Raw genomic sequence first — 17525 nt, 5'->3', positions numbered from 1 at the left:
CCCACTGCTCATGCACTCCACTCCCCTCAGCAGGTTGCCTCTCCATCACCCATGCGACAGCAGGTTCGCTTGCCGTCACACACTGCCCCGTCGCCGTTTCTCTCTGGTTCCTGGGCTGATCTTTTCAGCAGTCGCAGCCCTTGAACGCTGCCAGGATGGAGAGCTTGTGTTCCAGGGCTTCATGCTCATCTCCCCTCGGAGCTCAGCATCTGCTGTGAGTTGGCAGCGCAGGTAAATGCATTTTCTGCTGCTCCCAGCGGCTCAGCCTCCTGCAGGTTTCGCCACGTCTCTTCAGACCTCAGCCCCTCGGAAGTGAGGGGGTTTAGGTTGAAATTGATGGATGGGCCTGGTACCTTTTTCCTTCCATGCTGTCATTCTTTGCACCGCACAGATTGGATCTGTCGGCTGAGGCCTGGGCGCGAGGCGAAAGCCACGTGCAGAAGCACAATCATCTGTGTCCTTTCTGTTTTTACCCCATCATCTATGGTCGCACAATTGGGTTTTCCTTAGATTCCAAGCCAAAGGTGGCAAACACAGGTGGCCAGACCTCTTTGGTTTATTGTGACAATGACTTCGAACCTGGGAATTTAATTCAAGAAACGGAAACCCAGCTTCCTTTCCAGATTTGGAAGAAATGTTTCACTGGGAACTGTGTTTCTCTTTGGCAACACCGCACAGCGGTGGGTTCCCAGCTCCAGGCCTTTGATGCTCTCTGTACTCTGCCTTTCCCAAGTCTCCGGCTCCTCCAATCCTCCTCTCCAGCTCATCAGCATGGAGCCCTTATAAGCACCCTTTATGCTTGGCTATTGTTGCATTTGAGCATTTTTGATCTCTACAATGAAGCCAAGTTTCCAAAAACCAGTACATTTTTTCTGTAAAGGCTTTGCAGACCATACGGTCTCTATCTCAACCGCTCTGCTCTGCCACTGTGGGGGCAAGAGAGCCACAGACCAGCGTGAACAAAGACATGTCACTGTTGCCATTAGGCTTCATTTACAAAAGCAGGCGGCAACGCAAGTCTGACCCTCAGGCCCGGGGTTCCCTGACCCCACTTGCGGAATGTCACCTCTGCTTATGAACCAACTGCAGCTGGGTCTGTTCATAGAAGGAACAGTCAGTGTAGACTACGATATTGTACCAACTGGTAAAATCTACTTCCAGACCAAAGGAGTCTGTATAGTTACTACTGTGACTATTAACAAGTCATGTTAGCAACTCTGATTAAATGATTTTAAATGAGTATGAAATTGTTTTATGGGTCTGAGATTTACTTGTAACCTTTATGAACTTCAATAAAATATTATATATGCATTACTGGGTCCTCTAGACATTTCTACGAGTGAATAGCTGATCCTAATGAGACCAGGGCCTGAGTTTCTCCTTGGTTCTAACACAGCACCCTGGGGATCTACATTATCTGCTTCAAGGCACAATGGAGCCATTTAGCATTTGTCACAGAAGACAGTCACTCAGTACCCTCCCAGCAACCATGTCCCCTGAGGCTGTCCTGGCACTGGGGAAAATCCGCTCCTATATGTTTAACATTTGACATTGGTTACAACAATCAATACAATGAAAACACCGCTAAGTTGCCTACAGATATCAATCGATTAGCTACTATGTGCAGCACAAGGTAGGTAGTAGGTAGGTAGACAGATGACATAGAGGTAGAGAGAGAGAGAGAGATGGAGATACATGTAATCCCTACTCAGAAAATCTAATTTTACAGATGACACTCGGATAGATAAAGCACCTGGTTCAAGTCACGGAACGTCAGTGTGTCCACCTATAATGGGCACACGTCATCGTGAGTTCATTCCCTTCTCCATAGACACCGCCATGAAGAAGTATTTGGTCTAATACTTGGTGCAAGGTTTGTCGCTCCCCCTCTTCGTGGAGGAACGACACAGGACCCTGCGCTGTTCTTTCGTCTGCTCGGCCCTCCCCGGGTTTGCTGCTGGTTCTTCCCGGGTTGGCTACTGTCCCTTCCACCTCCGTGGAAGGGCAGTTCCCCCTGGCCACATTCCCCACTTCCGCAGGGGAGCGGCACACCGCCGGCCGGCTTTCTCGGGGGCTGCACAGGTGTTCCCCTTAGATGTTCCCCTTAGATGTTCCTGGTGCATGCCGTCTCTCTCCTCCTTTATAGTCCTCCGCCAATCCCAACTCAGCTGCCCACACGCCGAGTACGCTGCTCTCCAATCAGGAGCAAGTCCTACAGTTTATTGGTTGAACTGGAGGCAGCTGTGCGGAAGCTGTTTACTTCTCTCCCAGCGCCATATTGTGGGAGAGCAGATGCATAGAATAAGTCTTAATTCCAGTAACTCAGTCCAGTCCGGGCTGCTCCCCACAAGGTTGATGATGAGTCCATATTTTTTTGAATAAGGAGAAATAGCTAACTGAAATTTTCCCATCTTCTGGGAATTCTGTGTTAGTGAAAAGCATCACCATTCGCTCAAATGCTGAGTACAAACAGCCACATAAACACTCTTTTATCATCGGCACCTTTTAGCTCTATGCAACTGAACACCATGATGATGAACTGTGTGCATCAACTTGGATGAGCCACAGCACACAGACAGCTGGCTAAGCGTTACTCTCCATGTTTCTCCAGGGTCTTTCTGATGAGATTACCCTAGAAGTGGTGGACTCCGAGTAACGCCAGTTGTCTTCTGTAACATCACCGAGCTTCTCTATGTGGTTAAAGGCATCATGGAACCACAGCCTGACCTCCCTCGGGGCACCGAGGAGTTCCGCAGCACAGAGCCGTCACCTACAGCTGCACCACTGACTCCTCCCTACGTCTTCAGCCAGCTGGCTGCCCTGTACATGGGGACCTTGCCAGCCTCCAAAATGGAGTGAACCTATTCATTAAAAGGAATCTCTCTCTCTCTCTTTCTCTCTCTCACTCACACACACACACACACACACACATACACTCGCAGCCACACAGAAAATCACACCCTGGTGGTTCTTTCTCTGGAAAACTCTCACCTACTAATTCTGTAATTTTTTTCGTGAAAGGCACCAAGAGACATACAGAGAAATCACCCATCTGCTGGGTCCCTTCCCCAAACGCATTCAACAGCCTTTTTTTTTTTTTACTGGCAGAGTTAGACAGTTAGACAGTGAGAGAAAGAGAGACAGAGAGAAAGGTCTTCCTTTTTCCGTTGGTTCACCCCCTTATGGCCACTATGGCTGGCGTGCTGCACTGATCCAAAGCCAGGAGCCAGGTGCCTCCTCCTGATCTCCCATGCGGGTGCAGGGCCCAAGGACTTGGGCCATCCTCCACTGCCTTCCCGGGCCACAGTAGAGAGCTGGCCTGGAAGAGGAGTAACTGGGACAGAATCCGGCGCCCCAACCAGGACTAGAACCCCGGGGTGCCAGTGCCACAGGTGGGATTAGCCTAGTGAGCTGCGGCGCTGGCCAACAATGCTCTTCTGACGAGAGCCAGAGTCCCAATTACTAGGTGTACAATCAAGGGGAAGTGGAACACTTCGGCTCTGAACTTCTTAATTGGCACTTAGCTGACCTAATTAGTGACTGTGCATCAGGATTCAACAGCACCGGGAGTTCACCTTCCCTAGGAATCCTTTCCCTGTGGATCACATGAATCCATGTATTCCCTATACGCTGCTTCAACGCAACACAGGAAACACCAATTGGAGGAGAAACAATAAATCAACCCTAATCAACACACTGCCATGCCACTCTCTGCCTGCCTTTTCATTCACTGGACGCTTCTCTCTCAGCTGACACACATCCCAGTTATGTTTTCATCAAGTAACCACACCTCAAGGAAAGAAATTATGTTAGACAGGAGCCCATAAAACTTCCAGACCAACTTTACAGTCTTTTGTTTCATGTTGCACTGAATTTTCTAAGACTGATTTCTGACGACCTGTCATGCGTGTTTCTCTTGTTCATTACAATGTAAGATTAGGATTGCTCTAAAATTCCCTTTGGTGAATTGCTAAGAGCTGTGAAATGTTATCGAAAGGTCACTGAAATACATGTACCCAGTAGCTTTCAATGTTAGCAGACACCATGGCCGATTCTGCAACTTGAAAATGACCCGGTCAAGAACGTAGATATAATATACTGCCAATATTCATTCCTCTGGCAAAGAATATTGGCTCCCTCTCCACTGAGCTAAGTCTAGTAATAGAAAAATGAATGTAATACACACTTCTCGCCTAAAGAGACTGCTGATAAGGAAGAAGACAGCAAGGTGAACTAAGTACACGTCTGTTTTGTACATACTGCTTTCAGAGGCAGAAGGTGTACGGACACTTTAACAATGCTCAAGAGGCCATTGAGCTCCATCACCCTGCAGGCTGTAGAGGCGGGATGACCAAGCGTCCTCCTCCAGCCAGCGTCATCAGCATCACACGAGCGCTAGTGCTTTCTGCATGACTGTGACAAACTACCCAGCAGGCTCGCTTTATCAGGAAGAGACGTCTACTTAGTTCACAGCGTCTGAGACTGGAAGTGTGCCATCAGGCAGCACCAATGCTGCAGGCTCCGGTGAGGGCCAAGCAGCAGGTGGTACAACAAAGGCCAAAAAAGGTATGGGAAGGAGGGGCCGCAGAGGCAGACAGGGAGTGCAGAAGATGGCGCTCTCACCTCTCTGTTAGGACGCCCCTCCCCATGGATCGCAGGCTCTCCCACCAGGCTGCACCTCCTACAGACTTCACAGCACTTCCCGTGAACACCACCCCAGGGAGGAGACCTCCCACACACAAGCTGCTGAGGGACGAGCTCAAACTAGATCTAAACTGCAGCAACCTGTACGCTGGTCGGAAACCCAGGCCTCCTGAATCAGGCACTCGTGCTGGGGCAGGGCTCTGGAGTCTGTGGTCTCCTCTCCCTGTGCTCAGAGCTTAGCGCACAGAAGATGTGCTTGTAGACCGAGGCCACAAGTAACTTACTTAAAGGTTCAGCCTCTGGCCGGCGCCGCGGCTCACTAGGCTAATCCTCTGCCTTGTGGCGCCGGCACACCAGGTTCTAGTCCCGGTCGGGGCGCCGGATTCTGTCCCGGATGCTCCTCTTCCAGGCCAGCTCTCTGCTGTGGCCCGGGAGTGCAGTGGAGGATGGCCCAAGTGCTTGGGCCCTGCACCCCATGGGAGACCAGGAGAAGCACCTGGCTCCTGCTTTCAGATCAGCGTGATGCGCCGGCTGCAGCGCACTAGCCGCACTAACCAACGGCAAAGGAAGACCTTTCTCTCTGTCTCTCTCTCTCACTGTCCACTCTGCCTGTCAAAAAAAAAAATTTAAAAAAAAAAAAAAAAAGCTCAGCCTCTGTCCTCTTCACCATGGGTGGACACCGGAGTGTCTCACTGAAGAATACGGTGATCAGAGCAGCGCTCCAGGGAAAGTGCCTGTGGTAGCAGTTTAGGGGTCCATTCAATGTGAAAGAGCAAGTAAGAGACTTGTAAAAATCCTATTCAACGGAACCTGGGGCATGGATAAGCCAGCATCCACAAGAATGGAGAACAGACGGATTTCAGAGGATTCTGGGATGTGGAATGGCCAGTGGATGCTATCTTCGATCCCAAGAGATGTAAGAAGCCAAAGGATCTTAATTGTCCAATTGAACTGAATGTTCAAACCGTTTCTACATGGAACGAGAACTTGAGGAAACTTTACAAGTCAGTAAGTGAGGTGAGTGATGGGACGACACGAGTAGGGTAGACTTCGGTCTGATGAACTTGAGCTTTCTGTCCAGATTGTAGAGCAGAGGTCAAACACAATGTTGATTTTTTTTTCCCCGAAATCTTACATTCTTACCATTTCCTGTTTGACTTTTTGGAGCACAGTAATTAAAAAGTAATTATGTATTCTACTTCAATTTCAATACACAATAGAAATTCCAGATGATCATTTGGCTGTTTCTATTACTACCCCCACTTAGAGAAGCTCTTTGGGAACTACAATAGTAAAACCACATCTCCACTCTCCAAACTTTCGGTCGCCATTCGGCTCAGCTGGGAACTGTGTAGACAGGAACACGACTGGCATCATTACTTGGAAGTTTTTTTATGTGGTCTTTGATTCTGAAGACTTTTAAAAAGGAGTCTGGGTTCATTCTAAAATATCCAATTACAGCCAAATGAGAACATTCCTTAGCATCAAGCCTTTGTCTGATCCAAGGAAAAAGAACATTTCTTTTCTCCTCATTTATTCTCAAGATGAACACAATTCAGCAAGTTGGACAAAAAGACATGGGGAGGGGTAACAATCACTCAGCCTCCCTGAAGATTCTTCGGGAAGCCAATGTGGGCAGACTGGGTAGAGGCATCTACAAACCCACCTTTTCCAAGGACTTGCATTCTCCTTTTCTAACCACCTCCAATATTTGCCCACTGACACAGAGTTCCAAAACCAGTCCCATAAAACCCAAGTCCCTGCCATTATATAACAGGACCTACAGATTCACTGCTCTAAAGCTGGCACTGTGGTGTAATAGGTAAAGCCACTGCCTGCAGTGCTGGGATTCCACGTGGGCACCAATTCAAGTCCTGGATACTCCACTTCCAATCCAGCTCCCTGCTAATGGGCCTGGGAAAGCAGCAGAAGATGGTCTAAATCCTTGGGCCCCTTGCACCCATGTAGGAGACCTGGAAGAAGCTCCTGGCTTCGGCCTGGCCCAGCCCTAACCGTTAAGGCTATTTAGAGAGTGAACCAGTGGATGGAAAATCTCTCTGCCTTTCAAATGTATAAACCTTTAAAAAACACACAACCCAGACTCCTTGTCCCTTAGAGCAGCACTGAACTAGGGGATTGTTATGGTTGCAATGCAGGGACTACCCCCACAGCTCACAGGAAACCGGGCCCTGTGTCTTCTTGAGTGAGAACTACAACACTGGAGTGGTGGTTAGCTGTCTGAGTAAAATTAGCGTTAGCTCTGTTCACTATTATCTGTCTGACCCTGGGCAAGTTACTTAGCCTTCTTTTAATGAGAAAAAAATGACTGCACCGATCTGGGAGAATGAAAGGAGTTAAAGCAGATAAAGTATTTGCATTATGTCCTCGTACGGTCATTATGGTTCTTAGCAAGATCATGGATTTTTTCATTTTTTTTTAACATAGGAGCTTCCAAAATACTAGCCTTGCACGCAGGACAGGCTCTCACAATCCCAATTTAGGATATATGCTATGGGATTGTTCCTCAATAGGGATGTACAGAACTATATTGGTGTGTGTGTTAGCATTGTCCTTGTGGTTAATTCAACCCTGGGCTGTCTGACGCACTTGAATACCGGCACCACCATTAGTATCTGCAATGTCTGTGTTTGCCATTATACACTGCATTTTAACAGTGGGTTTGGAATGTATCCATAAAGTAGAAGAGGAAAATATAAACCAATCATTTCAAATGTTAAATACCAATCGAAAACACATATATTGCACATTTACTGGTTCTTGGAATTTTTTTTTTTAATGTTTGTATGGGCTTTATTAGTCTTCTCTCATCAAACTCATCCTGTGGCTCTCACAGTACTGTTCTAGAACTTTATCCTTTTACTACAGAATGAAAAACCTGCATTAGTAACCCTCAGACCTCAACCAGTTGAGTTTAGCTTATGACCATACATGGTGCCAATTATTTAAAGTCTCAGTCCATATCACAATTGTTCCATGTTCCAATTGTTATTGGCCACCCCAGGAGTCTGTCAGAAGTCTGTGTCCCATATGCAAAGAGGAAACCTGTGTTGGTTATTCTTCTCTCTCTGCTCTAGAACATGCATGCATCCTCCTTAAGATGACCTCAAAAACACCTGTGAAGCGCCTTGGCCTCCTGAACATTTGCCCAGCGATTCCGTGGAGTCAGGGTGTGGGTATCCATGTTCTTAAAAATCTTCTCAAATCATTGTTCAACAGAGGGATTGCACCAGCCCAGAACGTAACAGCTAGTTCTCTCCATGATGTTCCAGGAAAAGTTGATTCCTTCCTCTCCAGCTGTAGGCAACTGATTTGGGCTTTTTTCATCTTAAAATTAGCCTAATTTCCTTAAGGAAAACTTTCTTGAACATAGCTGTTAGCCAAGAACCATCAAGCATATACTGGTGTGGGATACACAGGCTGGAAGGTACCTAGGTGTGGTGAGCTGGAACTCTTGTATGCATGCAAATGATGTTGCCTCTTTAACTGTGGATTTGATACAGCCAACTTCCCAGGACGTGCCTGTTGCTCGTGGAACCAGGGTTCATGCTAAGACCCCACACTGTTTGCATATGCAACTGGGGTACCATCCCCTTCCTTATACATAGAGGTGGAAAGGGGAGACAAGTCTCTTCACCGTTAACTTGAGTTAGAAATAGCACTCTTGTTTGCTCTCTTCTCTGCCATAGACCCTTCTTAGAAATACTGCTCTCATTTTCACTCTGGGGTGCAGGATGTACCCCTGCAGTGTGTGCTCTTCCGCCACAAAGCTCTCTCTCTCACACTAACCTGCTCTCAAATGGACCCTCCTGACTGCAGGTACCATTTCCAGTTTTTAATTTTCTTTTGTTTAGGGGCAATTCTTTGGCCCACTCATGTTAGGTATTTCTCTTTGTGGGGCGGCCCATACTTGAATGGAAAAGTATATTTACTCCCTCTCTGCCAAATAAACTCTGCTCCCATTTGCACATGGTACCAGTCTCCACTTAGTATTTCCATTGCTGTGGAAGACAAGAACCTGGATCAAAAATTAACATGTTCATTGCAAATACCAATAACCTTATGTAATACCGTCTCATCAATATGGCATCATAAAATCAAATGCTTTAAAATTATCTATTGTACCATCTCTTCTTACTTTGTCTCTTACTGTTTAGATCTCAGATTGCATTTTTATGGGAGAATTTCTTAAAAGGAACTTTGTTACCGCTTAAAGATAGATGTATTTTTTGGCTCTTGTATGATCCATTTAAACTCACCATCAAAGTGAACTATGGACTCATTTTGAGAAGAAAATATATCCCATAGACCATAATTCCCCAAGACCTTTATTTATTTGATTTCTGCTCCCTGGGATCGTGGCCTCGTGACATGCAATTCTCAGTTCTGTAAGCCTCCCAGGAAATAGCATTCATAAAAATCAGTTCACAGCAGACTTCAATGCCAACCCAACAATAAAATATTCCAGCACATTCTCGCACTAAAGGCAGCCGTGGACGGCCACTGCTCCGTTCTTTCTACACTGAAGAGAGGGCTTTCAGTGAAGACATCAAAGTATCTGCGCAACAAACCACACAGCAACCTCTCTTCACCAGTGGTGTCCTTGAGTGTCAGACCGCAATAGAAGCTAATTGGAACTTCAATCATTGCAGCTACCAGAGATTTAAGGATACTATCAACACACAAATGCCTGCAACACCTTTTTCAAATGAGGAAGTAATTCTGAATATCAAACTGGAGGGAATTCACATCCATCAAATGCAAGTGGGTCTTCAAAGCTCCTGGGTTTGTTCATTCGCCCCCCTCCCTCAAAGCCAACCATGGAATCATCCCTTTTGTTGCCTTAAAAGTGGGGGGAGCTCCCCCACTTCATATCCTCTCTGCAGTGTCTTCTCACTGTGATGTTCTGTATTTTATACTCCTCTGATGCCTCCCTCTCCCATGATCCTGCCTCTGATTTCCCTTTACTTTGAGTGTGATATATTTATTCTGCCACTGGGTGCCATCAAGTTCTACTTTCTTTGCAACAAGAGGGAAAAGCGTGTCTGATTCAAGGCAGAAGCTCAATAAGGTGTGCAGATTTTTGCAAATAGATCCCTTCTGCACGTACTCCAGTGCTTTTAATGTAAACTACAAGCAAATAAACAAGCGAAACACCAGGTTCTCTTTGCCTGCCCTCACAATTCAGAGTGCTCACGGAGTTTGATCTGTAGTGCTTTGTTCATTTTGTTTAGGTGAGAGGAAGGGGCCTTTACATTTGAGAACACATTGACCCAAAAGTTTGTACACATAGCCTGAATCTACTATGTAACTTCCAATGAAAAAATTATTCTAGGGGTTGACATTCTGGCGTAGCAAGTAAAGTTGCCACCTGCGACACCAACATCACATGAGGGCACTGGTTACAAGTTTCAGCTCTGCCACTTCTGATCCACCTCCCTACTAATGTGCTTGGGGAAGCAGCAGAAGATGCTCCAAGCGCTTGGGCCCCTGCCCCCGACATGGGAGACCCAGACGGAGCTACTGGCTCCTGGCTTTGGCCTGGCACAGCCCTGGCCATTGAGGCCAGTTGCGGAGCGCATCGGCAAACGGAAAAATCTGGCACAGCCTGGCTGCTGCAGACATCTGGGGAGTGAACCAGCAGATGGAAGATCAATCTCTCTGTCACTTTTCCTCTCTCTCTGTAACTCTGCATTTCAAATAAATAAATTTTTCAAAAACTGATTCCACTTCTTGTTCATTCTGTTGTCATTAACGTACTGATAGTCACAATTAAGACAATCTATTAAATACTTCCCTATTTGAAGGAAATGGTAGGAAATCTAATCTTATAAATTAAGGTAAATAGGGGGCCAGCGCCGTGGCTCACTTGGTTAATCCTCTGCCTGTAGCGCCAGCATCCCATATGGGTGCTGGTTCTAGTCCTGGTTGCTCCTCTTCCAGTCCAGCTCTCTGCTGTGGCCCAGGAGGCAGTGGAGGATGGCCTGGGTGCTTGGACCCCTGCACCTGCATGGGAGTCTGGGAGGAGGCACCTGGATCCTGGCTTCAGATCGGCATAGCTCCGTCCTTAGCGGTCATTTGGGGAGTGAACCAACGGAGTGAAGACCTTTCTCTCTGTCTCTCTCTCTCTCTCTCACTGTCTATAACTCTATCTGTCAAATAAATAAAAAAATAAATTAAGGTAAATAAGCACTTCATCTAACATGTAACTTTGAACCACAGAAACACTACTGCACAGAGCAAAGACAGATGCACCACGCCCTGGATAGGCAGAACAACGTCGGTCTAGGCAGGAGTTTCCTTTTCTGCAAGGTGAGCAGATTCAACTAACAGTTCCCGTGCGCTTATAGATCCAGTATTCTGATGTGAAACTCAACAAATCATTTGTCACTATGATTTCCCTTAATACAAATACCTCCATTATACACCAGAGTTAATCATTCTTTCCTCTCTGATGACTCACATAAAACCCAACTCTTCCAACACAGATGAATCTAACCTATACTCAGTTCTAGAGGCAGGATTTCGCCCACTCCTGCGTGGACTCCAGCAACAGATTTTTATATTCTTTGAACTCTCCAAGCACATTTGCAGAAGAGTGGGAGAACTGAGTGGAATCCACTCAATCACTTGAGAACACTTATTGACTCCTACTACTTTTTATTATGACTTTCCCCCAAAAACATTGAAAAGTAAGTTGTCACCATGATGCGTCACTTCAGGGTATTTTAGCAGATGACACCTAAGAAGGCTATCTTCCACCATGATCGCACTTAAGAAAGCAGCAAAAATTCAAAAACAACCTCTGATACATCGACCGCATTTTATTTTCCCCCGTTCTTCTCAAAATGACTTCAATGGTCACCTTGTTTTTCGGTCTAGGATATAAGGGTCACAAATTGCATTTGGTTGTTGTGTACCTTCATTTCTAGCTAGAAACGTACTAAAGATCAAAGTACGGGCCACAACCCAATCCTGCACAGTTTGCTCTTGTATCTCAAGGATAATGTTTAAAAATGTCAAGAGATGTTAAAACTCCACTGAATCGCTGGCGCCGCGGCTCACTAGGCTAATCCTCCGCCTTGCGGCGCCGGCACGCTGGGTTCTAGTCCCGGTCGGGGCGCCGGATTCTGTCCCGGCTGCCCCTCTTCCAGGCCAGCTCTCTGCTGTGGCCAGGGAGTACAGTGGAGGATGGCCCAAGTGCTTGGGCCCTGCACCCCGTGGGAGACCAGGGTAAGTACCTGGCTCCTGCCATCGGATCAGCGCGGTGCGCCGGCTGCAGCACGCTGGCCGCTGCGGCCATTGGAGGGTGAACCAACAGAAAAAGGAAGACCTTTCTCTCCGTCTCTCTCTCTCACTGTCTACTCTGCCTGTCAAAAATTAAAAAAAATTTTAAAAAATTAAAAAAAAAAAAACTCCACTGAGTCTTTTTACCAAGATGGCCCTGAAGGTGAAGGAAGATCCTGCCCCTCCCAAAGCAGAAGCCAAAGCCAAGGCTTTGCAGACTAAGAAGGCAGTGCTGAAAGCCGTCCACAGCCACAAAAAGAGAGAAGACCCACATGTCACCCCGGCCCAGCATCCCAAGGCTGTTAGCCTCCAGCAGTGGCCCAAATATCCTAAGAGTGCCCCCAGGAGAAACAAGCTTGACTGCTATGCCATCATCAAGTCTCCCAGACAACCAAGTTTGCCATGAAGAAGACAGATGACAGCGACACACTTGTGTTCGATGTGGACACCAAGGCCAGCAAGCACCAGATCAAACAAGCTGTGAAGACGCTCTGTGACACTGATGTGGCCAAGGTCAACACCCTGAGCAGACCCGATGGGGAGAAGAAGGAATGTGTTCCTCTGGCTCCCAACTATGACACTTCAGATGTCAAAATTCAGATATCCTAAACTAAGTCCACATGGCTAATTCTAAATATATGTTTTTTCACCATAAAATAAAAAGACAACTACACTGCAATACAACCAAAAGAATACACAAGAGAGATCCTATGGGATGCACAATGCAGAACACACTTGAAATCGACCCTTTACAGAAAAGGCTTACTGATCCTCATATCTAGTAGTGCACCTGCTTTCTCTGATTTTTAGAACGGCTTTGTTGAAGATTTCCGTTATCTTACGGAATGTATCAAGAGTTTCCATTAGTGTCATGGATTCCTCATGGTTAGACTCAGGTTAAAGACTTTTCTCTGGAATGTTAGACATAAAGACAGTGCTCTTTTTATTATAACACTTCCAGAGGCACACAGGTCAGGCTGTCCGGCTACGAGCAAAGCAAATTGGATGGTTTTGTTAAACTGGTGACTCCCAGATGTCTCCGTAGCAGGGCACAATTTTCTTTCTAATTTACAGGTAATTTGAGAACTAATGTTTTGAGATTGTGTGGCTATCTTATTCCTCAATAAATATTCATCCATTAAGGTTATCAATTGGGAGGAAACAAAATGAAGGTTTTACTGATCCTATCCCTGCATCTATATTGATTATCTAGCATTCATCTATACACAGAAACATGTGCCCCCCCCCTAATTTTTTGGAGTTTTTTTGTTCCCTGTGTTTTAATCCATCGTCAATACGGTTGCTATTATTTACATACCAGACTACACGTATCTTGTCTGGTGCGAGGCTTCAAGTCCTTTTCTTTTTTGACATGGCCTCATGTTCTCAAGTACAAGTCAGAGTGTCAAGGCTCCCAGACAGAGAGTAACATCACCCTCGGACCTCCCATCTCATTCTTGTCCTGGATCACTCTCATACCATTCTTGTTTGTTTCCCCTTCAATGAACATATGAGCAACTTTTAACTAAATCCTTAAAAACAGAACTCATCATATTTAGTTCTAAAACATCCTGATTGACCATGAATTAGCATTCTATATAAACCGTAAATTGTACCTAAATATATGTGTATAAACATTATCTACATTCTAATTCTTGCTATAAGCTCACTAATAAACTATAAGAACATTTACATTTCAGGCTTTTAGGAAATAAATAGAAAATGCAAACAAAATATCCAAAATGAGGGTAAGGGATGAAATGCATAGGATTGATTTCATGTGTGTTGCGAAAATAAAGAATTAAATAGATGTTTACCTAGAAAGCAATTCACAAAAATATAAATGTTCTCATATATTTTTGCCTTGCAATACCAAACTCATTCACCAATTTTTACTTCAAATATCTTTCAAACGTTTGTATTTGTATACACTCTAAGGAACATACAAAAGAAAAAAATAGTGTGTCTTTGGAAGTCGAGGCATCATTAACATAGATCAGTGTGTATTTTAAAGCCCCAAACAAATCAGATGAAAGAAGTGTCTAAAGAATTGGGATCAACAGTAACCTCGAATTCAGCAGACCTTCCAGAATCTAACGATTGTGATGCACGCCTAGATGAAAACTCCCCTCTTGTCCAGAACCCCAAAGGTGTGCTGATGGCCCAGGGGAACGCAGGGACATAAAAAGTCAATTGTTGTCTCCCATTTAGTCAACTTGTTGTGGCACCTGCTCTCTGCCCTTTGGGGTGCTTCATCAGAGAGGTGTAAATACAACAACACACACAGGTCTAGCCTGGAGAAACTTAAGCACACCCTCCGCAAATGATGATATAGTCGACTACGTCTCTAGAGATCTGATCAGTGTGTTTGCAGATCATGGCGGGAAGCCATGCGGTCACAGAAGGAGAGAGAAATGGCTGTTGTCAGAAGGTGGGGGGGGGGTGCCATTTGGAGTATCAGCAGGAGGCGTGTGCCTGGAATTCAAGGCCACCACCTTTGCAGCACAGGCAGAGCACTAAGGCGTGAGGGTGCCTGGTGCATCCTACAAACTGTGGTATGGACCTTAGCAGCTTCCCAGCCAGTGTGTGCTGATTGCGAGGGGCACTGTACTTGCTACCTGCTTTCCATGGGAAGAAAAAGAGAGTTAAGAGACAGAAGCTTTAAAATCTGTTGAAAATCCCCCTTGGGTGAACAGAGAGCTCGTGTAATTCAGAGATCTGCAGTTCAACGACTATTGTTTATCACCTTGAGAAAGCAAGACACAGGTTGAGTGTATGTTTCTGCAAGCTGCCACTTCCTGCATTCAGTTTGATTTTCCAAACAGGGAAATGTGATGTTTTTCACAGAGAATTAATTTCAGATGCAAAATCTTTTCGGCAAAGAAAAACAAGTCGAAAGCTACTATGGGAGAGGACTTTTGATCTAGCAAGTAAGCCATCAATTGGGACGCCCATATCCTGTATCAGAGTGCCTGCGTTCAAATCCCAGCTCCACTTCCAATGCCAGCTTCCTGCGGATGCACACTCTGGGAGGTAGCAGGTGACGGCTCAGGGACGTGGGTCCCTGCCCCCCACTCAGAGACCTGGATCCCACTCCTGGCTCTCAACTTCAGCCCCAGATAATGAGGGCATGTGGAGAGTGGACCCGGAGATGACAGCTCGGTCCCTCTGCCTCTCAAATTTAAAAGCAAATAAACAAAGATATTACGCCTTCCAAATATGCTAGCAAAGGAATGTACGTACCGTATGCACTGCTTGGTTTTGTTGTCAGTGGCCCCTGGCTAGGTTTGGTCCAGGTTCTGTCTCCACATAACAAGGAAACCAAGGAAGGAAGGATGGGAAGCAGGTACTTAAAGCAAAAGCACACATTCAGGAGTAAGCGTGGACAAGCTCAGAGAGAATGAGCCGTGATTAGCATGGGTGAGGGCTGTCCCTTTATATCTGGAGGGGACAGGAGGTTGTGTCTGGGGCGGGATTTACTTCGATATCCACAGAGTGGGATTCGGGCACAGACTGAGTATCACCCATTTCTTTGCCCCTTTTTGGAGGTCTCAGAAGTGTCACGGCATCAGGTACGTGATGGGAGTGAGCGCGTCAACCGTGGTAATTGTATTATAGCGACAGTATAGTGAGCTGAACGTGTCCGTGGGGATGTGGCCTGCAACCAGGTTGGATACTTTGAGTTGGCGCCTGTTCTAAGTGGGAAACTCCTGGACACTGTGCTTTTCCACTACACAGAACGGGGCATTAGGCAGTGCATGGAAAAGGGGTTTGGGCAGACACACAGAAGCAGGGAGATGGGGACTGGAGACATGGACGGCACAGGCCAGGCTGCCGAGCAGGCTGGGCTCCTACGTGAACCGGGCTACCACAGGCCAGGCGATACCCACCCATCAGCCCATCCCTGTCTGCATCTATATCCCTAGACGGGCACAGCTCAAGACTTGATGAACTACTGAAGGCGCACACAGTAAACAGCACTGGTTCACACTCATACCAAGAGGCTAGAAACCAATTCAGCACCCAGGAGCCCAAGTAAAATAAAAACTACTCATGTGGCTCTTAGAAATCAAACTCCATGGGTCGGTCTCACTGAACTCTCTGCAGAGCAATACGGTTCCTGTGTTCCCCAGTTCTCCCCTCCATCCTCTATGCTCTACTCAATGCTATACTCTGCAATCTCTCGCCTGATGAACCAGATCCAAGTGGACATCCCGCCGCCACCCCTCTGGGACACTGCACCCACTTACCGATACTGTTCACCTCATCCTTGTCCCTTGGTCGCTTTCACTGTTTATGGGCCATCTCCCAGCTGGACTGCAAGTCATTCTGCCTCTTAATGGGCCTTTCCTGTTCACACAGGGAACATTCACAAATTCCTTCTACTGTCTGTTTGATGGGCTGTCTTCCAGGAAAGCCCTAGGAGACACAGGAGTCCAGGAATTCCAGGCAAGTCCATCATGATAAAGGAAGACCCACTCGCCAACAGTTTGGAGAATCGAATCTGCAAGCAAAACCCATTGTGGGAATGGGAAATAGTGGAAAGGAAAACAAAGGATTAGGAACAGCCCGAGGAGGAGAGCTAAGAGGGGGATTAGCTGAAGCTCACTCCCGGAGAGGCTGATCCCACTGTGGACGTTAGGCTCGGAACCTAATGATCCGCTTTTTTAGGAATGCAGGAACACAAGTTTCAACAGGATTTCCTTGGAAGACATGTTTTATCACCAAGTAATTTTTCCTTGATTTCTGAAATATTGAAAAAGTGGTTACAGTGCCTTATAAACATTACCAGAATCTGTTAAATAAAAGGTTATGTCTGCCAAGCCACAAACTTCTTTCAGCCTCATAATTTATGTCACCACAGCCTGGATTCTGGGAAGCCCAACCAAGATGTTGGTGATAGATTGCCATCCTTACAAAACAGAGGACCAGCTTGGCAAGGAGACTAATACCAACGCATTCTGTGAGAAAACATGGCAACCGAGAGGCAGTGGACTTGGCCCATGTCCTGGACTCTGGTTGCCTAGCGAACACACACAGGAGGGTAAGGAAAGTTATCAAAAGAGTATTAAAAACATCTACTTATGGGAGGAAATTATCTCAAGTCCAAGCAGCTCAGAGATGCTCTTAATACCATCACTGACCTGCTGTTCTACGTTGAAGGAATTGAACGATAATGTGTGTTTATAAGCCCATCAGTACGTTTCTAGCCAAGAACGTGTGCTAGATGCAAACTAAAAAACACAAAATGCATGCAAAGAGAAACACTTAGACTGTCTCATCCCAGTGTACTGCTTCTCTGCACTAAGTTGTTGATCTGAAAATATGGACAACATAGGGGCGACCTCTTTCCCAACCAGCCCCCTTCTCACCAACCGGTTGTCTTCTAGCAGGGATCTTTGCTCTCTCCTAGGCATTCATTTAGGCAAAGGAGCTTCGATGAAGATCAATAGTGTAATTCCATGCATAGCAAGAGAAATCATAGGAAACAGGAGATAAATGAGGAGGATCCTCAGAGTACACAGTGGGGAATTCAGAGCACTGAAGACTTTTAATTTGGTCTCGGAGTTTGCTTT

At 46.2% G+C, this 17525-nt stretch overlaps 1 long non-coding RNA gene across 1 annotated transcript in view; it reads right to left on the bottom strand.

Annotated features, from left to right (window-relative positions):
• Positions 1-16681, bottom strand: part of LOC103347858 (uncharacterized) — an 83219-nt gene extending 66538 nt beyond the window's left edge. Inside the window, exon 1 of the long non-coding RNA XR_016235303.1 lies at positions 16200-16681. This is a non-coding gene — a long non-coding RNA (uncharacterized LOC103347858). The remainder of the gene's footprint in view (positions 1-16199) is intronic.
• Between the last annotated feature and the right edge of the window lie 844 nt (positions 16682-17525).

Source organism: Oryctolagus cuniculus, chromosome 6, assembly GCF_051225735.1.
Source record: "Oryctolagus cuniculus isolate XC-2025 breed Fujian yellow rabbit chromosome 6, ASM5122573v1, whole genome shotgun sequence".
In the NCBI taxonomy this organism is placed as follows: Eukaryota; Metazoa; Chordata; class Mammalia; order Lagomorpha; family Leporidae; genus Oryctolagus; species Oryctolagus cuniculus.
This window is presented reverse-complemented; position numbering and strand designations above follow the sequence as displayed.